General features: G+C 38.3%; 1 long non-coding RNA gene across 1 annotated transcript in view; it reads left to right on the top strand.

Moving 5' to 3' along the window:
* LOC128852066 (uncharacterized) overlaps positions 1–14,991 on the top strand; it is a 78,236-nt gene extending 63,245 nt beyond the window's left edge. Inside the window, exon 3 of the long non-coding RNA XR_008449676.1 lies at positions 14,598–14,991. This is a non-coding gene — a long non-coding RNA (uncharacterized LOC128852066). The remainder of the gene's footprint in view (positions 1–14,597) is intronic.
* Positions 14,992–19,574: the final 4,583 nt, after the last annotated feature.

Consider the following 19,574-nt stretch of genomic DNA (forward strand, 5'->3'; position numbering starts at 1 on the left):
CAAGTCATGAAATAACCACACCTTTTCTTTGTGTTTGTTTTGCAATGGCTAATCAATTCTCCTCTTAAAAATTATGTCAAATATTAATTTTCCAATTTCTACTTCCAGATGATAGAACCTTTCAATACATCATGAAATATAAAATTAAGACTTGTACACTTCTCCGTCTACCTAAACACACTACCATTGACTGCGTCATCCAATTTGTCCTTCTTCTTTTTAACATTTACATTTTCTCTCTTCGCTCTTCTGCATCACATCTAGTACTTCAAGATATATTGAAAATTACCAGCATGCCAGATGTCTTTCTAGTTCTTTAAAGACTGTTTGGTACAAATTATCTGTAACTCTAAAAGTGTTTATCCTTTAGTGATTATCTATGCCCTGAAAAGAGCTATCTTATCCTCATAGAATGCAAACATGTGACCTTCCAAGTACAAAACAGAAACTCTTACTGAATATTTCTACATCTTCTATATCATTATTAATGATTTCTTTACTTCCAGTTAGTAATGGATCTATAACACAACTAGGATTTCTCTGACTCCTCATTATCATTAGCTTTGGGGTTCTCCTTTATTTTTCTTGGATTCTTTATGAGTTTTCTAGATTTCCTATCTTCTAAATGACATACATCGCTATTTATTTACCAAAAGTACTTTTATCTAACTATGCAAGATTACGTGTCCTACAGGAAGAGCACTGACTTCATGAAACTGTCTCCAAAGACACTTTTACAAATATCAGTTCGGGATAAGACTGAAGATGAAGATTCTCAAAGTCGGAACTCAGGGGATAATGGATTCTTCTGGGAGAAGTCAAATTGATGTCTGAAACAAATTATGTCACTATACAATCAGGAAGCCTAAGACACACACATTAAAAAGATTATAATTTAAGATTTATAAAAAACAAGTTAATGATAACAAGTTAGTTGGCACAGGTTGCCCAGGGAAGTTGTGGCTGCCCCATCCCTGGAGGTGTTCAAGGCCAGGTTGGATGGGGCCTTGGGCAGCCTGATCTAGTGGGATGTGTCCTTGCCCATGGCAGGGAAGTTGGAACCGGATGATCTTTAACGTCCCTTCCAACTCAAACCATTCTGTGATTCTGAGATTTTATGATAATAAAACTTTGGTGAAACTATTAGATTTGATGCTGTAAGGAATACCTTTAGCACATCCTAAATGAAGATCATAGAGTGTAATATTTGTTACAAACAGACTTTGCCACAGGTGGTAGATGCTAGCAGCTGCTAGGATCATAGCAAGAATATACAGAGAAAAAACTATAATGTAAGAAAAAAAGCTGATACTTTAATATCATTAAAGCTATGTGGGAAACTAATCAAGAAATGAAATTTTCTGTGCGCACTCCTAACACTTTGCAAAATGGATTTTCAAATACAAAACAGCATATCACATGGCTGGACTACAATAAATAAAAAGAGCATCATAATCTACAAACTCTCATTACTACTGGAAATTTACTACAGTAAAGCTTTTAGGCATTAATGACAGAATAATATTCTATGATAACTATATCAGGTGACATAATTTAATTTCAGAGCCTAAAATAGTTGCATTTTTAATCATTACATTCTTTCATTAACAAAAAAAATGTATAAGGAACTGAAAAATTTACTCTAAAAATTGTTTGACTTTCAAACAATTTGTTATTGTCTTAATATGACATATAAAAATCGTATTATCAGATATTTAAAGAATTTCATGACATTTTAATTAGCTGTATGCAGCAGTTTCTCAGCTAATACTCTAGTATATAACTCACTATTTCCCACTTCCCTGTAAGTTGTCTCAGTTTCACTGACATCAAAAAAGACAAGGCTGGCTTTTGCAACCAATAATGAACTGCTATGGTGGGTTCTGTAACTTGAACAAAGGACTTAATGTCAGCTACTTAATTCTCTGGTGTTCCTGATAGCACACTCAAGACAGGCAAAAGTCAGTTCCTCAGAGCTATGTTACCTGCACTGTGTTACTCCAGTACACACATAAAAGAATCCCAATAGGTCCATGAAACTGTTCCAGGCAGAGCCCACAGGGACATAGGGCAATTCACCCTTCTCAGACCTATTATTCCAGGCTTTCTCTGACATCTCTGTTTTACTTCATCTCAATTCATGTTCAAGTTTGGCGATTTTTAGCTCCACAGATACAGCAGCTAACAATTTCAAATGTTAAAAGGGGAAAGGAAGAATTAGAAGTTTCAGTGGTCTATCATCAGATTATTCAGCTGCTGTGGGAATGTCAGGGAAGAGTGGAGGTAGGTGCTTGTTTCTAAACAAAGCCCAGTTCATTCCGTGCCCTGATCAACCTTCACAATTGTCGCTAAAATTTATCATCTCCTGGTTCAAGCAGTCAGCTTCAAACACTGCCTCTTGGAGGTATTTGCAGCAATGCAGCACAAGGCTATTCACGTTGGAATCCAATCTGCAAAACATTTTTCGATTTCAGTGAGAGATCTTGTATTGATTATCATGTTCCTTGTTTCCTGAGAAGCAGCTGAATCATACCTCCACCACTACTGCAAAAGAAGCAAGCTGAGCTGGAGCCAGTACATAAAATTACTTTTGTGGAGTTGAGTGAGAATTCACTGTGTAGCCCTCCTCTGGTATATCATGGAAAGCAGTTCTTGTTACAACTGTTGTGTTATCCACAAATCAGAGCAGCAACAATGATTTAAAATACTCTTGTCCTGCATTCTGGCATATGGACCATCTCAATTCAACCCACTCCACCTTCGGTGGACCGAGTTTGTAACTAGATCAGGAAAATGATGCAGCCTGGATGAAATGGAAGCAACAAACAAATGTTAGAATGTTAGAGCTAGATCAGTCCTGCAAATTCTCCTTTTTCCATATGTATAGTGAAGGTGCGTGTTGCATGGGAGCAAGTCAAAAGGAAGCGAAAGTTCTTTTCTTGGAATCAGTGCCAAATTTTTGTAACATGGACTCAACAAACCAGATAATATCAGACCTTTTTGAAGTATCGTTATGCAGAATACAGCCTAAATATAAGCCTGTACTTATTCAGATTCAATAGGGCTTAATTCAGTAGTTTAAGCATCTGCTTGAATTTGTATTTCATTCACAAGCCTCACAAAGCAGCTGTAAATAACTACAGTATGCAAAAATGCCTGTAAGAAAAGCTTTACAATATGAAAGTAAACTTTCAAAACTCTTCAAAAAAAGCATCCTTTTCTCAGTTTTCCCATGCTTCTTTAAATACATATACATACTCTATGTATTCTATGTGTAGGAAAGGCATTTTGAAAGCTTGTTGTTTAAATATTTTTTCCTTTTTTTTCCTAAAACCATTATTTCAGTGTAGACAACCCACAGAGATGACTAAATTCAGAGTTTCTGAGCTAACTTCTGCCCAGGTTAGACACCTCTTGAGCTTTGCTGCTATATATTCACTACTAGTTACAGTAGCATCTAAACATTATTTAATAATCCCTTGAAGCATTTGTCTAGTTCTCATAAAAACATATAGACTAAGCTTCACCTTGTGTGGCTGACCAAATGGACCTTATCCTTTTATTATTAATCTCATTATCTCTAATAACGGCTTTAGTAGCTACTGCACAAATATCTTAAAAGAACTCCGTATAGTACATTTTAATCCTGGTTTAACGCACCCTTTTACCGAGGAAAAGAAATCCTATTAATGAGCCTGATAACTTTGTGATATACAGAAATAGGTGTTGTCTTCAGTCAAATCCTTCTCTTTTTCCTCTAAGGACCTAAACCGGAACTAAGAACCTGCGCAAATGTCTGATGCAGTAATCCACTGACACACCAAATATGTTCACCCACAACATTACTTTTACATTTGTTGTGTTAAGCTATCAGAGCCTTTTTAGCATTGATGCTGTGTCTGCACTCCAAGTGTCAGTGCATTGCAGGTATAACATAATTAAAACATTTTTTTGGCTATTTAGTCTGTTAAGCATAAAAGCTTTATGATTACCAATCGCAAAGTTCTGTGGGTCCAGTGGGAAGTGTCCCTGCCCATGGTAGAGGTCTTGGAACTGGATGATCTTTAAGGTTTCTTCCAACCCAACTCATTCTATGATTCTATGACATTTACTCTACAGCACGATAACCTTAATATTTAAATAAATTTTTGGGATACTTTGCCTGATTTTGACCTAACTTTTTATTTTTCAGTCAGGTCTTATTAAAACAACTGGAAAAATGTTGGCAAATTTCTATATTTTAGCACTTTAATTTGTATCAATTATAGACATTTTTATAATTCCCCATAAAATTACAAATATAAAAAAAATTAGACAGATCTTTTTTCACAAAATTTGAAAAAAGTTTTAAGAACATATTTCTATTTCTCACAATGTTTTGATCGCGTTCCTAGATTGTGACTTAAATTACCTAGAAATGAAAAGATAGCTACTTCCTAGCAGAAATAAAAGAGATTAAGTCAATCTCTTACATACCTCAAACAAAAAAATCCAGATCAAAATAAAGCCCTCAGCTACCATTCTTATACATAATAAGTAACTGTTGTTTTTACAAGGTATTTTTCCCTTGCTCCCCTCCCATGAAGTAGGGTCATCATTAATTCTACAGTCAGAGGCTGAAACCAGTTGCTCTGACCTCAGAAGGTACCGACCACATCACCTTCTGCACAACTCCAGACTACAAAAGATATATGCTTTTCCTTTCTTACTAGAAATCAACAAAGCAGTCAGGCCAGAACACTATTCCTAATACAAACATGGGTTATTAGTTGCAAATAGACCTCTGTGAGTATTTTGATCCAAAGGTCATGGCCACATAAGGAAGAGAAGACCGAATATAGAAGTAATGAAAGCCACACACTACTTGTACCTACAAGACTTTGCACATTTGAATCACAGCACCATGGATTTATTTAGTCATTTCTCACAGCATCACAGAATTAAAAAACAAGACAAATCCTCAGTGTAGTTTAATTTTAAAAAGCATTAAGGAGATGTTTAGAAAATATCTGGTCTCCTGATCAAGATCAAGATCACAAATTGGAAAATGCAGTCTTGCTTCTCTGAAATAGGTAAACACCAAACATCTTCCAATCTATAACTTTACAGTACACTAATTCCACCAGCTCTCAGAGTCAGATGTTAGTCTGATGTAAGGACAGACATTTAGATTGTATGATCTGGGATCATTTCAGGCTAACTGTGTAAAGAGAGGACAATAAGCGGGAAATGGAAGCAAGTGTGCATCTAGTAAATAATTTTCTGAAGGAACCGACTATGCACTGCATTGCCATCGTGAATCAAACCCATCTATCATATGGTCACTCTGCAGCTCTCTACAAAGTAAAGGGATTGCATCTTTTGACTTGCAGTTTATTTAAGGCAGTGTGCTCCTGTGGATCCAAGCTTAACATTGATTTCTCAGCTGCCTATGTGATCCGGAAAGCCACTCCAACTACAGTATTGTAAAATGATTTTTTATCACATGGTATTTTACAAAATTCTCAAGGAAGAATGTGTGAGAGCTCTTTAACATGCAAGATTCACCAAAGGGAAACAGCGGTTAGCTCTGCAAAGGAAAAAATGTCACATGGTTGAACATATTCTTTCATTATTCCCAGAAGCTAAAGAAGTAGCTAGAGGCAGAAAACTGACAATAATTATATTGCCTAGAAACTAACAGCATACATAAATCTCCTGTAGTAAGCCTACATTCATTTTTTACTTTCCAAAGCTCATTTCAGCATTAGCCCAGAAGTAACATTGTGCAAGACACTGTTCTTTGTTTTAGGGAAAATGTGGGTAAATTTTTCTTCTGCATACCATGATAATTAAAGTTTTGTACGGTTACTGTCTCTAACCACTGGCAATTTGAATGGCCATGATTTTTGACTGCAATTTTCTTCCTTAGTACATTGTCAGTAACACATGAAACAGAAAGCAGGCATGCTTCAGGAAGAGTAATTCAGACTCTGTTGAAATCGTTGAGTACATCATAAGCCTGCAGTGATGGCAAGACAGATATTCAGTCCTGAACGTCTGTTTATGTCAAATCACAAGAGCGTAGTGCAAGCAATCTAGACTCAGCAGAAATCTTCTACTCAACTAAATTTGACATAACACTGAAAAATCATGAATCAGAGGTATACTAAAAAAAAAAAAAATAGCAATGTTATAGAGAAAGTGTTGGCACAGAACTGGCAGACTGGTACATATGTGTTCCTCTAATTATCTCACAGGCCAGCAAATTTTAAAATTAGCTTCTCTTTCTCTAGGTATCAGATCCAGACTGCACTATTACTATTCCTTCAGGGACTTATTGTAGTACATCACTGTCGAGTCCCCAGACTGAGGGAAGGAACAGAGTAGCTTAAGTGGCAACCAAAAGAAAAAAGAAAATTAAAACTTCCTGTGTTTATGAAATCAGCATTCTATTTTGCTGCCATTTATTGCTTAGAGGTGCCTGGCAATCTTAGTCACTTGAGTAAGCATTGTACCTGTTGTATAAAGAGATGACTCTGCAATTAAAAGTCTGGAAAGATGTTCTACCAAATTAACTTATTATCAGTGATGATCCTTCATTTGTCAGATTTTTATGCATGTTGTTATGCCTTTACCTTATTCTGGATGTCTAATTTTTAAGATGGTACTGTATCACTCAACAGTGCCAGAAAGAGCATTTTCAGTGCCAGAAAGAGCATTAAGAACTGTAATAATTCTATAGCTACATCTACTGGATAGTGTATGTTAACAAGTAAAATGCATCATTTTAGAGGGACCAGAAAAATGTTTATTAATCGTTTTTTCCTCCTTAAAGTTTCAGGATATACAGTCTCCTTGAACTGACATTAGTAGGTTTGCATATTGCACTTTGCACAAGTTTTTTGTGTTATTTGGCCTCATAGTAAAGACAAAGGAAAAAAAAAGAGTATTTTCAGTATCAGATATTTTCATTATTTCTACAATGTCACATAGAAGAACATATTCCTATAGTGAAGGTGTTCTATGCAGAATGTAAAAATCAGACCTCAGGAATCACAGAAAACAATCATGACCAGAATCTTTTAGAACCTGTATTATCCATGGTTCTTGAAATTCATGTTGCAGATCTCAGGTATCTACTCATCCCTCTCAAAAAGAAAACTTGCTTTCTTTTGCTTTTAGGGAAGTTACGTAAGTGTGTAGACGGTAAATATATCAGCCCAATAAAGCGGGTTTTTTTGCTTTTTTAAAGGACAGAACAGATATAAATCACACAATCATTCAGCAAACGTGTAGTAAATCTGAAATACAGGTGAAAGGAGAGAGACTTGAGGGACTCATAAAGACAGCAGCAGCAGCCGAGCAGGGGGATAAAGTGGATGCCACGTTCAGGTCAATCCATCCCCCTTGCAGCCTGTTCCCAAGCTGTCCCCTAGCAAGAGGGCCAGAAGGCAATGCATGTGCCAGCTAAACACTGTTCTGATTGCTTGTAAAGGAGACAAAGCAGTTTGAAAGCAATGCCTTTTGTAACCTACTGCCTGACCAGCCCAAGTACCACAGCACAGGCTCTGCTACTCCATTCTGGCTTTGGTGGAGTAAAATATGCAGATTTCTTCCGCCAGGATAGCTACACCTACACAAAGAGCTTTGGTCTGTATGTATTAAGACTGTAATTGTTCTGTTGCTCAAACCTTCCTTGATGACTTTTGGTTAATTCCACTTAACAGGACAAAGGATCATTTGCACAGGATACAAAATAACCTCGAGCAAGGACATCAAGCCCCTTATAAGCCCCTATTTTAGGTACAGCATAGATTAAGATTTTTTCCAAAATTTGAGACTCTGAATAAAGAGCAAGCAAAACTTCACATTCAGGATGGTTTTCACCTAAAATTATCATCTACATTGCCCACACAGCAGGCTAGCTGCAGAAAACAGATGTGTAATGGTTCCTTGAGAAATACACTAATCTACAGTTTACATTTTTACATTTTTAGGGAAAGGTCTGATAAAGAGAATTTCAGCATTGAAGACCTTCTGTCTTTGACTCTATGACAGGAGTACTGCATTCATTTTTCTCCTCTCTATACCTACAGTTTGTACTAAGCAAGAACAAATAAATATCTCTACAGAGAAAAAGGTTTTCCCTTTTTCGGAAAGGAAGGAAGGATAAGAACCAAACAGACAGCGAATAAACAAGTGAACAAACTGAGAAATAATAAAGCAAACCAGCTTTGTTATTAACTCCTCTCTATATATGAATTATTATTATTATTATTGTTGTTGTTGTTGTTATTTTAGATTCTCAGAGGAACTAGTATGACCAACATACCTAAACCTCCAAATACAAGATCACAATCCAAGAACTTACTGGGAAGGAAGAGGGGCAACACTGTTTAATGACAAGGGAGGGAGAGTCATATTAGTGTAGTCTCTCTCTATTAAACTCCAATCTACCTTATTAAACAGTGAAAAAAAATAAATCCTTGCTATGTCACCAATTAAACTAACTTTTATAGAATATTCATTGTTAAGCTCTGCTGTTTCAATGCTTTCTAATATGCTAGCAGCTAAATATTCAGTTGCGTATTACTTGTACAACGCCCACAGGTGTGAGAAATAAGAAAATATCACATATCTTTTGTTTTACTAAAATTTGTTATCCTAATTCAATATTTTCAGGAAATTATTTCCTCCTTATCATATATGGTAGAATTTTTAAATTAAGTCTTTAGTGTACGCAGTCATTTTGGGTCCTGCATGTCCAGCCTACCAGCAAACCCAGTTAAAACTCCTGGTTTCTAATTCCACAGAATACAGTGTCTCTACATGCTCCTTAGCAACTTACGTCTCTTGATGTGTAAGTACAGAAATATTGTCTACATCTAAATGAAAGGTAATGAATCATGATTACGTGAAGAAGCAGGAGCCCCTGCTGCCTCTCACTTATTCTGTGGTCATGGGATAGACAAACACATCCTTGCTCAGATCCTAAAGAGCCACCTTCTGCTGTTGGCTGCATGGCGCCTATTAAGCCTGGCTAAATATTTTTTAAATTTAGTATAAAACAATGCTGTCTATACCTAAGCTTCCATGTATCTACCACAAGAAAGGCAAAACACCATTCCTTTCTCAAGCAAATTGAAGGAACATTCATAAGCCTAAGAGTTAAAAATTCTTGTGGCGTAAAGTGGATAAATCCTTTTTGTCTGCATAGATTCTGCAAGAGGTTTTACTCCATTAATCCCTCTTACTAGAAAAAGCAACCCACCAATATCCACTCTTATCCATTCTTTCTTCCCTTCTCCTTTCTCAGAGTTCCTTAGTTGACAAAAGTCAATGAGAAGACAAATGATTTTGGAGTCAGTGAAATAAAAGCACTGTCTCATAAAGCTCGATGATGTGCAATCTTTGCCAGATGATGGCTAACAACACTGAACAGCAAAGAGAAACACTTAAGTTCAGTGAATGTAGGGAACCTGCTACTACCCTTACTGATCTTGCTACCATTTGAAGAATGCAGTAATGCTGGTGGAAAAATGGAAAAGCTTTATGTAAACCCTGTCAGAAGTATAAAGTAATAAAAAGGAATGCATGGAGTTGGAACGCAAGATGATAGATCTTCAAGACAGAGACTGTATAGCATTATGCTGCTGGGTGAATATAAGAAAACTAGTATTTTTATCTACTCTGAATAATGACTTTGTTAAGTTTGCCTTAATTTGGCACGATATTTTTATTATGCAAACAAAAATGTTTGTTCAGTATTTTTTGCTTGTGTTTCATGCTTAGCAGATCGTAAATGCACAATGACTTCATATTTCATGCAGTTTTTGGATTGTTAAAATTCAGATAAAGTGTACTTTTAGAAAAAATGTAGACTGGAAGAGCATTTGGATCCTATGTCAATATATTAATCCCTATCACTGTCTTCCTCCTATGACATGGAGGGGGGAAATCACATCCTAAACATAATTAATCTTTTGAAATAAAGAAGAAAAGCATTTTATAATTTTTTCTCAACTAGTTCAGAATCAGTAATTAGCTCAAAAGACAAGTTTCAGCACTTCTTGGTAAACAGATGGGAATTTTTCCATCTACGTTTCTGATAGAAAAGCAAATTCAGTTTAGGCACAATTAAATTCCTCATTAACTATTTGAGGTTTTTATCACATTTTCCATATTTCCTCCATTTCGTAAAATGAAGAAAAAGATGTGCAGCAAACTTTCCTCTGACTTAAATTTCTTATTGTTTTCTTTTATGTGTATATATTTATAGCATCGTAGAATAACTTGGTTCGAAAAGACCTTTGAGATCATCGAGATCAGCCATAACTGCCCACTTCTAAATCATGTCCCTAAGGACTTCATCTCCGCGTCCTCTATTTAACTCCAGGGATGGTAACTCAACCACTTCCCAGGGCAGCCTGTTCCAGCACCAAATGCATTAAGTAGAAGTACAGGAAGAGGACAGGTTTTTCCCTACCTGAAAGAAGAGCTTTTGAAAGCTGTTTGACACAGGTTAATGTAATATACATAAAATTAATTTCTATTTTCTCGAATTTCAAAAATATGCACTTTTGATTTCATTAAAAGCAGTTTCATTATTTAAAAGTAATTCATTATTTAATTAAAACTTCAGTGCTGCTGATTTCTTTCTTTATTTTGCTTTTTTCCCCTGTATGTGTGTCTAACACACTACATGTTAATGGAAATGCTGGCTTTTTAGTCTTTTCTTCAGCCAACTATAAATCAAGTTGTTGACAGTTATAATAGCCAGTCTGAAGATCCTGTCTGACGTTGCTGCGGCTTTGGGATGCCCCAGGATGTAGGTCACTGCTAGTGCACAGCCTTTCTCATATCCTTTGCTTCCATGATGTATTTAGATGATAGTGCATTAATGTGACACTCGTTAATAGAAGTTGAGAGATGTAAAATCTGTTTCCCACATAAATGATTTTCAATCTGTAATTTCCATTACTCTCGACATCTTCCATCAAATGACTATATCTTCCCCCTTTATCCTCAAGAGAAAGGCAAACTGTAACTATCTCCACTGCCAGCACTTGTCATCTTTAAAAAGCCTTATTCATGGTTTCCAGAGGTGCAAAATAAACTCCCAAGGAGCAGACCATTGTGGACCATTCACTGGAATGAAGAAAGCTCCTAGTATTAGCAAGCTTTGCCCTTCATATAATATTTATAAATTCAACAGCTTCTTCTTGAACACAGGGCAGTATTTTGCCCTTCTCTAATCCTACTGAGAAGACTGTTCCACACCCTCAGAGGTCTAATGACCAGAGCCTTATTCTCATGTCCAGGTTGAAACTAGTTCAGCAGCGAGCTGTAAAAATGCAAAAGATGCAAGAAGAATGTATTACGCCAAACCCAAAGTACATCTCTCTTGGCATCCTGTTTCCAAAACTGAGCAAAAATGGGAAATTTGGGAAAGATTTTAAAAATCAAGTACTGGAACAGCAAGGAAGAGCTATACTAACTGTGACAGAAGCAGATACACTAATTTGAAACACTTATTGAGAACTGTAACTGAAATAAAATTAACTGAATAAGCATACTTTCTTTGGTGCTATTCCTTTCTAACCAGTCTAAAGCTCTGAGGGACATTTTAGGGAAGAAGATTACAGATGCATTATTATTATTTGTTTTAACTGTTTCCAAGTAGAGTAAATAGCTCAGGCTGAACCTTGACCTACGACGCCTATATTCTTGCCAAACCTCAGTTAATTTAACACTCATCTGTATTCCAGTCTGAAATATCTGGCTGGACTGGGTGACAGTGGAGATCACTAAACCTCTATTAAATCAATCTGTATTGAAACTTGTAAGATAAACTTTCTCTGTCTTACACTTGTTCATTTGACAAGAAACATTTGATTGCCAAAATTTTACAAGGGAAACATTTAGTTTTTCAACATTAATTTTTCAATTCATAAACGAAAATTTGGCTTTTGAATAATGACTCCAAACAGCTACACAGACAGAGCTCCCGATATCATAAGATCAGCTGTGGCGAGTAGCAACAAACTGGACATTTTGTAGTTTCATTTTCGCTGCACTGGCCATGAAGCATTTCACAGCTTCAGGTTATTAAGCTCGTAGCAGTGGAGAACATTCTTCTCAAGGCATTAACAACTCAAAATGCCAGTTTCATCAACAACGCAAGCAGTGAAGCATTGATAGCTATGTCCAGAGTCTTTCCTCCTTCTGGTTATGACAAGTTATCTGAATGTCTTCTGCAAAGTGGGAAGAATTGAAGGGAGGTTGGATTGGATCTCTTGCATTCCTTAAAACAAAAGTGGGATGCAGAGAAACAGAGGTAGTTGGGCACAAGTAAGTGACATGATGGGGAGGGTGCTATTAATTAAATATATAACCTGGATATAGCCAAGAAGAAGGTGGGAAAAAGCTGTGCTGGAAAACTGTAGAGGTGGATTTGTCTTTTAGCTCCAGAATTATCCTACACTTTATCTGCTATTTTACACACACCTCCCCATTAGCCAATTAACTTTTTAGGTCATGGTGTCCCTATCTTGGTCATTATTTTCTCTTTCTTATCCACTCTTTCCACTAAGTACTCCTTATACCTATAGTTTCTCCACAGAAACTGTAACTGCTTGGCATGACAGAAGATGCCTACAGCGAAGAGAAGCACATTTTTAATTTCTGCAATGATGTTACTGGTATTCCAACTGCTGGTACAAGCAAAAGAGAGTTGGAGAAACTTCCCACCAAAATGGTGGACTATTCTGCTCATGTGTGAAACGCAGATCGTGTAGTTCATCACACATATGTGGGAGACCTGCATTACTACCAGGAGGGTTGGTTTCTGAAGTTAGCCACAGGAGACAGCCTTGTTTGTTCAGGATATACAAATAAGGGGTTAAATTGTTCTCTTTTCTGAGTGAAACAGATACACTGTTCTATCACCTGGCTGATCATTTCCACTGTATTGGAGATCAACTCAGGTAGTTGATTTTTTTCATGACTGCATGAAGTACACACAGAGTCTTGGTTCCCATAACCCAGAAAGAAGCAAGACCGAGAAGAAAATACTTTGTTAATATTCATTCCTGCTCTGGTGAATCCGTAAAGCAAAATTCACCTTTCAACCTTTTTTTTCCTCTTTAACCATAAACCCATGTTTTGCACCTTCACCTACAACACTGATGATGTTGATACCTTCACACCAAATCCCATCAATTAATGCTAGTACAACTGTAGGTTTGCTCTGTTAAAGAGAAAACGGGAGCTGCACAGCTCTGCTTCATGCGGTACACTGCTATTCTTGGCTTGTATTTTCGTTTTCAATTTGAAGAGTAGTTTCCCTCATATCCATGTTTGCTCTTCTCATTTCACTTACCTATTTTATCTCCATCTTCTTATCACAGTCCTTCAGTACTGCTCCCACTTACTCTCCATTAGAATAAACTGTGCTCTAAAGCTCTAGCATGAGTTCTCCCACACCAGAGAGCCTCTCTTGTTAACAGTTCCACTTTGCTCAGCAATCCAAAGCAACCTATAATCACAGTGGCTGGGATAATGCCTCACATAAAGCGTTTTTGATTGAGATCTCAAAAAAAAAATTAATAGGGCAAAGAATAACAAGTTTAACAATGAGTAAGTAGAACAAAACTACTTCAGATCAATCGCCTGTTTTACTGCTGAACTTCAAAATTGCCCTGTAAATACCACTATCTGTGAGAAATCATTATAGGAAAAAAACCCCTAAACATTAAGAATTTTCCTAATCATGACATGTTTAGCTGCATTCAGAGTCTCTGCATGAGATCCACACAATGCAGCCATGCACAAAGCAATTGCGCTCTTTTCATCTATTCCCCGTTGACTACAGTTCAGCTGAAATTAATGCATCAAGTGACTGAATGTAACTCAAATTTGCCACAGCTTTTAGAAAGCCTTAATCCTGAATGTGTTTATTCAACTAATTTTGTTGTAGCAGAGGTACTTAACAGCAGATGCACCTAGTGTCTCTTTCTGAATAGAAAGTATTGAGTATTCAATGGTAGTACCCAGTGTGTAGTGGTCAATAACTCAATGTCTACACAGAGATCGCTGACCAGTTGTGTCCCTCAAGGGTCTGTGTTGAGACCAGTACCATTTAATCTCTTTTATCAATGACACAATGGGATTGATTGCATCACCAGCAAGGTTGCAACCGACACCAAGATGAGAGGTGTGATTGACATGCCTGAGGGACAGGATACCACCCAGAGGGACCTGGACAAGCTCAAGAAGTGGGCCCATGTGAACCTCATGAGGTTCAACAAGGGCAAGTGCAAGGTCCTGCACCTGGGTCAGGGGAACCCCCATTATCAATACAGGCTGGGAGATGAAGAGATTGACCAGTCCTCAGAAGAGGGACTTGAGGGTGTGGTGGAAGCTGGATATGAGCTGGTAATGTGTGCTCACAGCCCAGAAGAGAATACATGACTGCATGCCAGCTAAACACTTCTTACATGTTTAATAACACATCCTTCCTCCCCATATATCTTCCACATAATCTCCATGCTTTTTTTGACAGCATTCAAATTGTTTGCATGCTAAGAATGAGTTATGCTCTTTTTCTCCACCAGCGCAATGAAGACAAAGCCTCTCTGCAGAGGAACATTGTGTGTGCCTGCAGTGACATCAGACAAGTCTTTCAACCCAACCCACAACAAGACAGCAAAAGCCCAATGCAAACTTACCTTTTTTACTCAATTTCCCTCCCAAGCTGGTTCTTTTTCCAGTCCTCGCTCACCATATTTTTCTGTGCTTAACCTCAGAACAGTGACAGAGAGCTGTGAGTCGCAGAGGCTGCCCAGTGTCCAGCTCAGACACCTCTGGGTGATGAACCCATTGTGCACCAAAACCATGGCAAGGCAGGCTACCATGCGGTGCCCGGCTGAAATTCAGGAAAGACACTGGAGCAGCTTGGGGACACCCTCGAAGCAGGGCTTAAATGGGGTAAGTGCATTTATGAAGAGGGCTGCAGGCACCCCACATCTGGGCAGCAGCAGTGGTACCCACAGGCATGCCCCAATGTGGGGTACTCAGGGATGTTCTACACCAGGGCCGGGGGCACCAAGAAACAGAGCAGTAGGAAAACCAGGAGGTAAGGTGAAGCAAAAAAAAAACCCACATTAGACATGCAGCACCACAACCTCCCATGCTGCCTGACACCTCTCTGAGGAAATTTGGGCTGCGAGACTGTAATCTACAGGGAAAATAAGGGAAGCTGAGACTGCGGAGGGGGTAGGCACATGTTTTTATGCGTCTGTGTAGCCTCATATTGCTAATAGCGTTTCCCTATATGCGAGCTATACAGATGGTGCAAAAGTTTGCAGGGTAACACTTCGGTTGAAGATAGGCCTAAATTTGCAAGCAGGAAGTTGAGGGAGTGGGGAGTTTTAATGAGGAAGAAAGTTTGTTATTCACAAAAATTAGTCGAGTTAAAGCTGTTCGTCAGGTTATGTAGATAAAAGTAGGTCATTAACACCTGCTGCACTATGGACTGCTTTCTCGGATCAGTGCAACATCGTATGCACAAAGCACTTATTTCAGGCATGCATAGCTATGCCATGCTGTCTAGGAGTGTGTGAGCTGGTTTTGGTAACTAGCAGCTGGCATTTGATGAGTCTGGTCATTCTTCACATAGGGAATGGAAAAAAAAAATGAGACTCTGAGCATATGAGAAAGAAAGATCTTCATAATTTGGAAAAAATACCTTCTTGGGAGTCAAAGAGACTTTTCTTCTAAGTGACATTTGTATATGAGCTTAAATAAAAATCTAACTGTGTGGATCCAGAATCTAATCCGGGGCCCATTTGTATTATTTCCTAAGCCCTGTCTCACTGAGACATAAGGATACATTGGTAGAAGAGTAAGTGGCTTGTTCAAAATTATAAACAGCATTGTATTTTTAAATTCCAATTACGATATTCTTGAAAAATTAGTGCCTGTTGTGCTGAATAGAAACTACTACTACCTACTACCAGATGCACAGGAAAACAACATTCAAGTTACTTGGCTGAGGTAATCTTTGGTATAGTACTTCTTTTGCAAATCATCAAATATGACTAGTGGCAAAGTGATACAACTTTGGCTTGTGGTCACAACTTTACATTAATTTCAATAAGAACAACGACAAAAGAGGTTATTTTGAGCTTCTATTATTGCATTCACAGAAAGAGAATTGTATTTCACGCATATGATCTGATTTTCATCAGTAGATCTCAAAGCACTTTAAAATGGTCTCATACATATTTGGGATATAAGGAACAGATACAGAGATGTATTTAAAATCTTCCAGCAGACCAGTAGCTGAAACAGGAGCAGAAACCAGAATCTCCAATCTTAAGGTTTTTCCATGCTTTTCATTTATAAGAATGCCCTAATACAGTCTTAATAACAGTATTTAGGAGGAAGTTCATACAAGGAAAATACTGTGATTAGTGGTGTAGTTCCTATTTACAGGAGGCACTGGGTAATTAATAATAAACTACAGAAATGGCAGGCATGTGGATTGTTGCTTCTTGCTCCCTTCTAAAAACCACTGTTTTAATATTATCTGTTCCTTCATTTCACAGGCAAATCAGGTAAAATGTTCACATTCAAAACCCCATAGTAATTAAATTTTATGTTTCCAAATTCCATCTCTTTGCTAATACTAGTCTGGTCTGAATAGATGCTGGTTATTTTGGTTTGATTATGAAATTCTTTTAACCCCTACATGCAGTACAGAAGTTAAATTATCCATTTACCTTCGTATTGTGTCCAGAATATTGATTGACAATGCACTTGCTGATAACATGTCAACAGCAAAGCTACACCCAGCTGTGGGACTCACATCACAGCCTTGGCTTCTTTTTTTCTTGTTTGTTTTAATTGTGTTTTTATTGTTTGTTGGGTTTTGTTGTTTTTTGTTTTATTTTGTTTGAAACAGAAGGGTTTCTGGAAGTGGTGCACAAAATAGGCTGCAAGCATTTGGTGTCAGAAAAGCCAGAAAGCTTGGACTGTGGGCAATAATGCAAGAAAGGAGAATGAACCTTTCAGCAGAGGCTGCGGCACAATTAAAATCCTCACTGAGAAAGAGAACACAGTTATATATTCTGGGCAATAGGGAATGCTCCCCAATGTATTGGAAGCCTCTGCCCTCTACTGGCACTGCTGCAGATCAGCCTCAGCTCAGCGGTGGGAGCCTGTGATCACACCCCTGAGAGTCCTCGCAGACAGTGTTGAGACTGGCCGTATTTATAAAACAAATCCTTTGGAACGTGGTGTTTCAGGAAGTGCAAGAATGACAGTGTCTGACAGCGATCTAAATCCCAACTGACATTTGCTATTGACTTCTGCGATGCTTTTCAGATGTCTGCCTGCTTCTCACCTTGTTCAACACTGCAAGGGTTAGTCTGAAGCATCTCCGCATGCTATCACAGTCCCCATCTGTTTCCTCCCAGCCCATATAAGAAAGATTGAACAAGATAATAAATGTTACTTTTTGTTGTGGTGGTGGTTTTCATTCCACTATAAAAAGAAATCGTCCTCATTCAGCATAATTAATAACTTCAACAAAAGCTTTCAAAGTGCAATTTCGGGTTAACGTAGAGCCACTACTGTTGAATGACTCAGCTACCATTGCATTTGGAAACCTCTCCATTGTACTTACAGTGTATTTGTTTTCCTTGGGTGCAAAGCATCATTTTAAACCATTTTGTGGCAGTTGTTATTAGCTACTTGGTAGAAAACTAATTTTCCTATAAATATACAACCTTGAAAAACTAATTAAACCTATTGGCAAAGTCTGTGAATTTCACTTCACAGTGAAATGTGGAAGCATTTCAGACTCAGTCCTGCAATGAATCAAAGGTTCTGCAAATCAACAGGGCCGTGTGTGGGTCGGGCTTTGCAGGGTGGCAGCCTCAGGTTTTGGTAGCAAAGGGGCTACAAGGGTGGCTTCTGTGAGAAGATGCCAGAACATGTGGGCCTGTGGAGAGAGAAGCCCACACTGGAGCAGGTTTGCTGGCAGGACTTGTGACCCTCGTGGGATCTTCATTGGAACAGTCTGTTCCTGAAAGACTGCACTCCATGGAAGGGATCCATAGGGGAGTAGCTCGTGATGAACTGCACCCTACAGGAAGGACTCTTGTGGAGAAGTTCATGAAGATCTTTCTCTCCCACGGCAGGGACCTCACACTGGAGGAGGAGCACAGTGTGTGGAGTCCTCCACCCAAGGGGGAAGGAGCAGTAGAAACGCGTGATGAACTGACCACAGCTCTTATTCTCCATCCCCTTGTGCCACTCAGAGGGAGGAGGCAGAGAATTTGGGAGTAAAGTTGAGCCTGGGAAGAAATGGGGGAAGGTGTTTTAAGATTTAGTTTTTATTTCTCATTATGCTACTCTGATTTGATTGGTAAGAAATTAAACCGGTTTCCCCATGTGAAGTCTTTTTTGCCCTTGACGGTGAACAGTGAATGATCTCTCCCTGTCCTTATCATGACCCCCATTTGGGCTAATTGCACCTGTGTGTATGGATGCACCATGTAAAAGCATCATCTTTTCAAAGATACATTGGCTCAGGTCTGAAAACATCCCTTTTCTAAGAACACGGGGTAGGCTGCTACTCCTATAAAAACCAGGATGCTAAGCACAAATGGGTTAGAAGGTAAGAGCAGGACTGGTCTGTGTGGCACAATTTATGGTTTATTTCTCCCCAGAGCTCTCTTTCTTCAGTAAACAGTAACATGCATCTTCAAAAGAAGGCTGTATGGAAAAGCAACTTACTAAATTGGATCTATGCGTGTGATTTTTTAAAATGACACCAGTTATACAGTTCTAATTAAAAAAATGGTAAATTTAGCTGCTTAATATAAGAAATGAATAATTATTGCATTTGTTAAATTAAAGGAAGGTAAACTTTTCACTTCTGCAATATTACATTGCTGTTGATGGTGCCACATAAATAGTAAAATATCCCGAACAGTCCAGGAGGTCTCAACAACCTTGGAGTGGACATTAATAAAGTATTTGATCCAGTGGGTCCTTTCCAACCTGGTGATTCTATGATTGCATTTCTGTGAGAAGCACTAGGTGGTCCCTGCCCATGGCAGGGGTGTGGATTAGACGGTCTTCAAAGATCCCTTCAAACTCAAACCCTTCTGTGACTCTCTGAAAATCTTCACAACAGATCTCCAGTCCCCTGTTGTGTGTCTGTCTCTGTGTGTGCGTGCCTGTTCAGTATGGATTAACTCTCTGCAGCTTCCACAGACTACATCTATTCTTCTCATTGCAGCATCAACAGATCTCTGAGCCTGCTGAAGGAGACAGGCAATCCAGATGTTTGCAGCGTCAGTGTGGAGATTTTTTCCTAAATGTAAGCGGAATAAAGTTTGTAGAGAAACAGGATGAAACGGGTCACATAAAGGCTCTTTTCCATTAAATTCCCCCAGTTAAATCTCTCGCTCCTAACAGCAAGCTCGACATATACATGGCAACACCTTCATTCAGGTGTTTGCAGGGCTCAATGACAAGGCAATGAATCACCTAGGTCAGAACCACAGATTTGCCTCCAG

The sequence above is a fragment of the Cuculus canorus genome, chromosome 4, assembly GCF_017976375.1.
Source record: "Cuculus canorus isolate bCucCan1 chromosome 4, bCucCan1.pri, whole genome shotgun sequence".
Classification (NCBI taxonomy): Eukaryota; Metazoa; Chordata; class Aves; order Cuculiformes; family Cuculidae; genus Cuculus; species Cuculus canorus.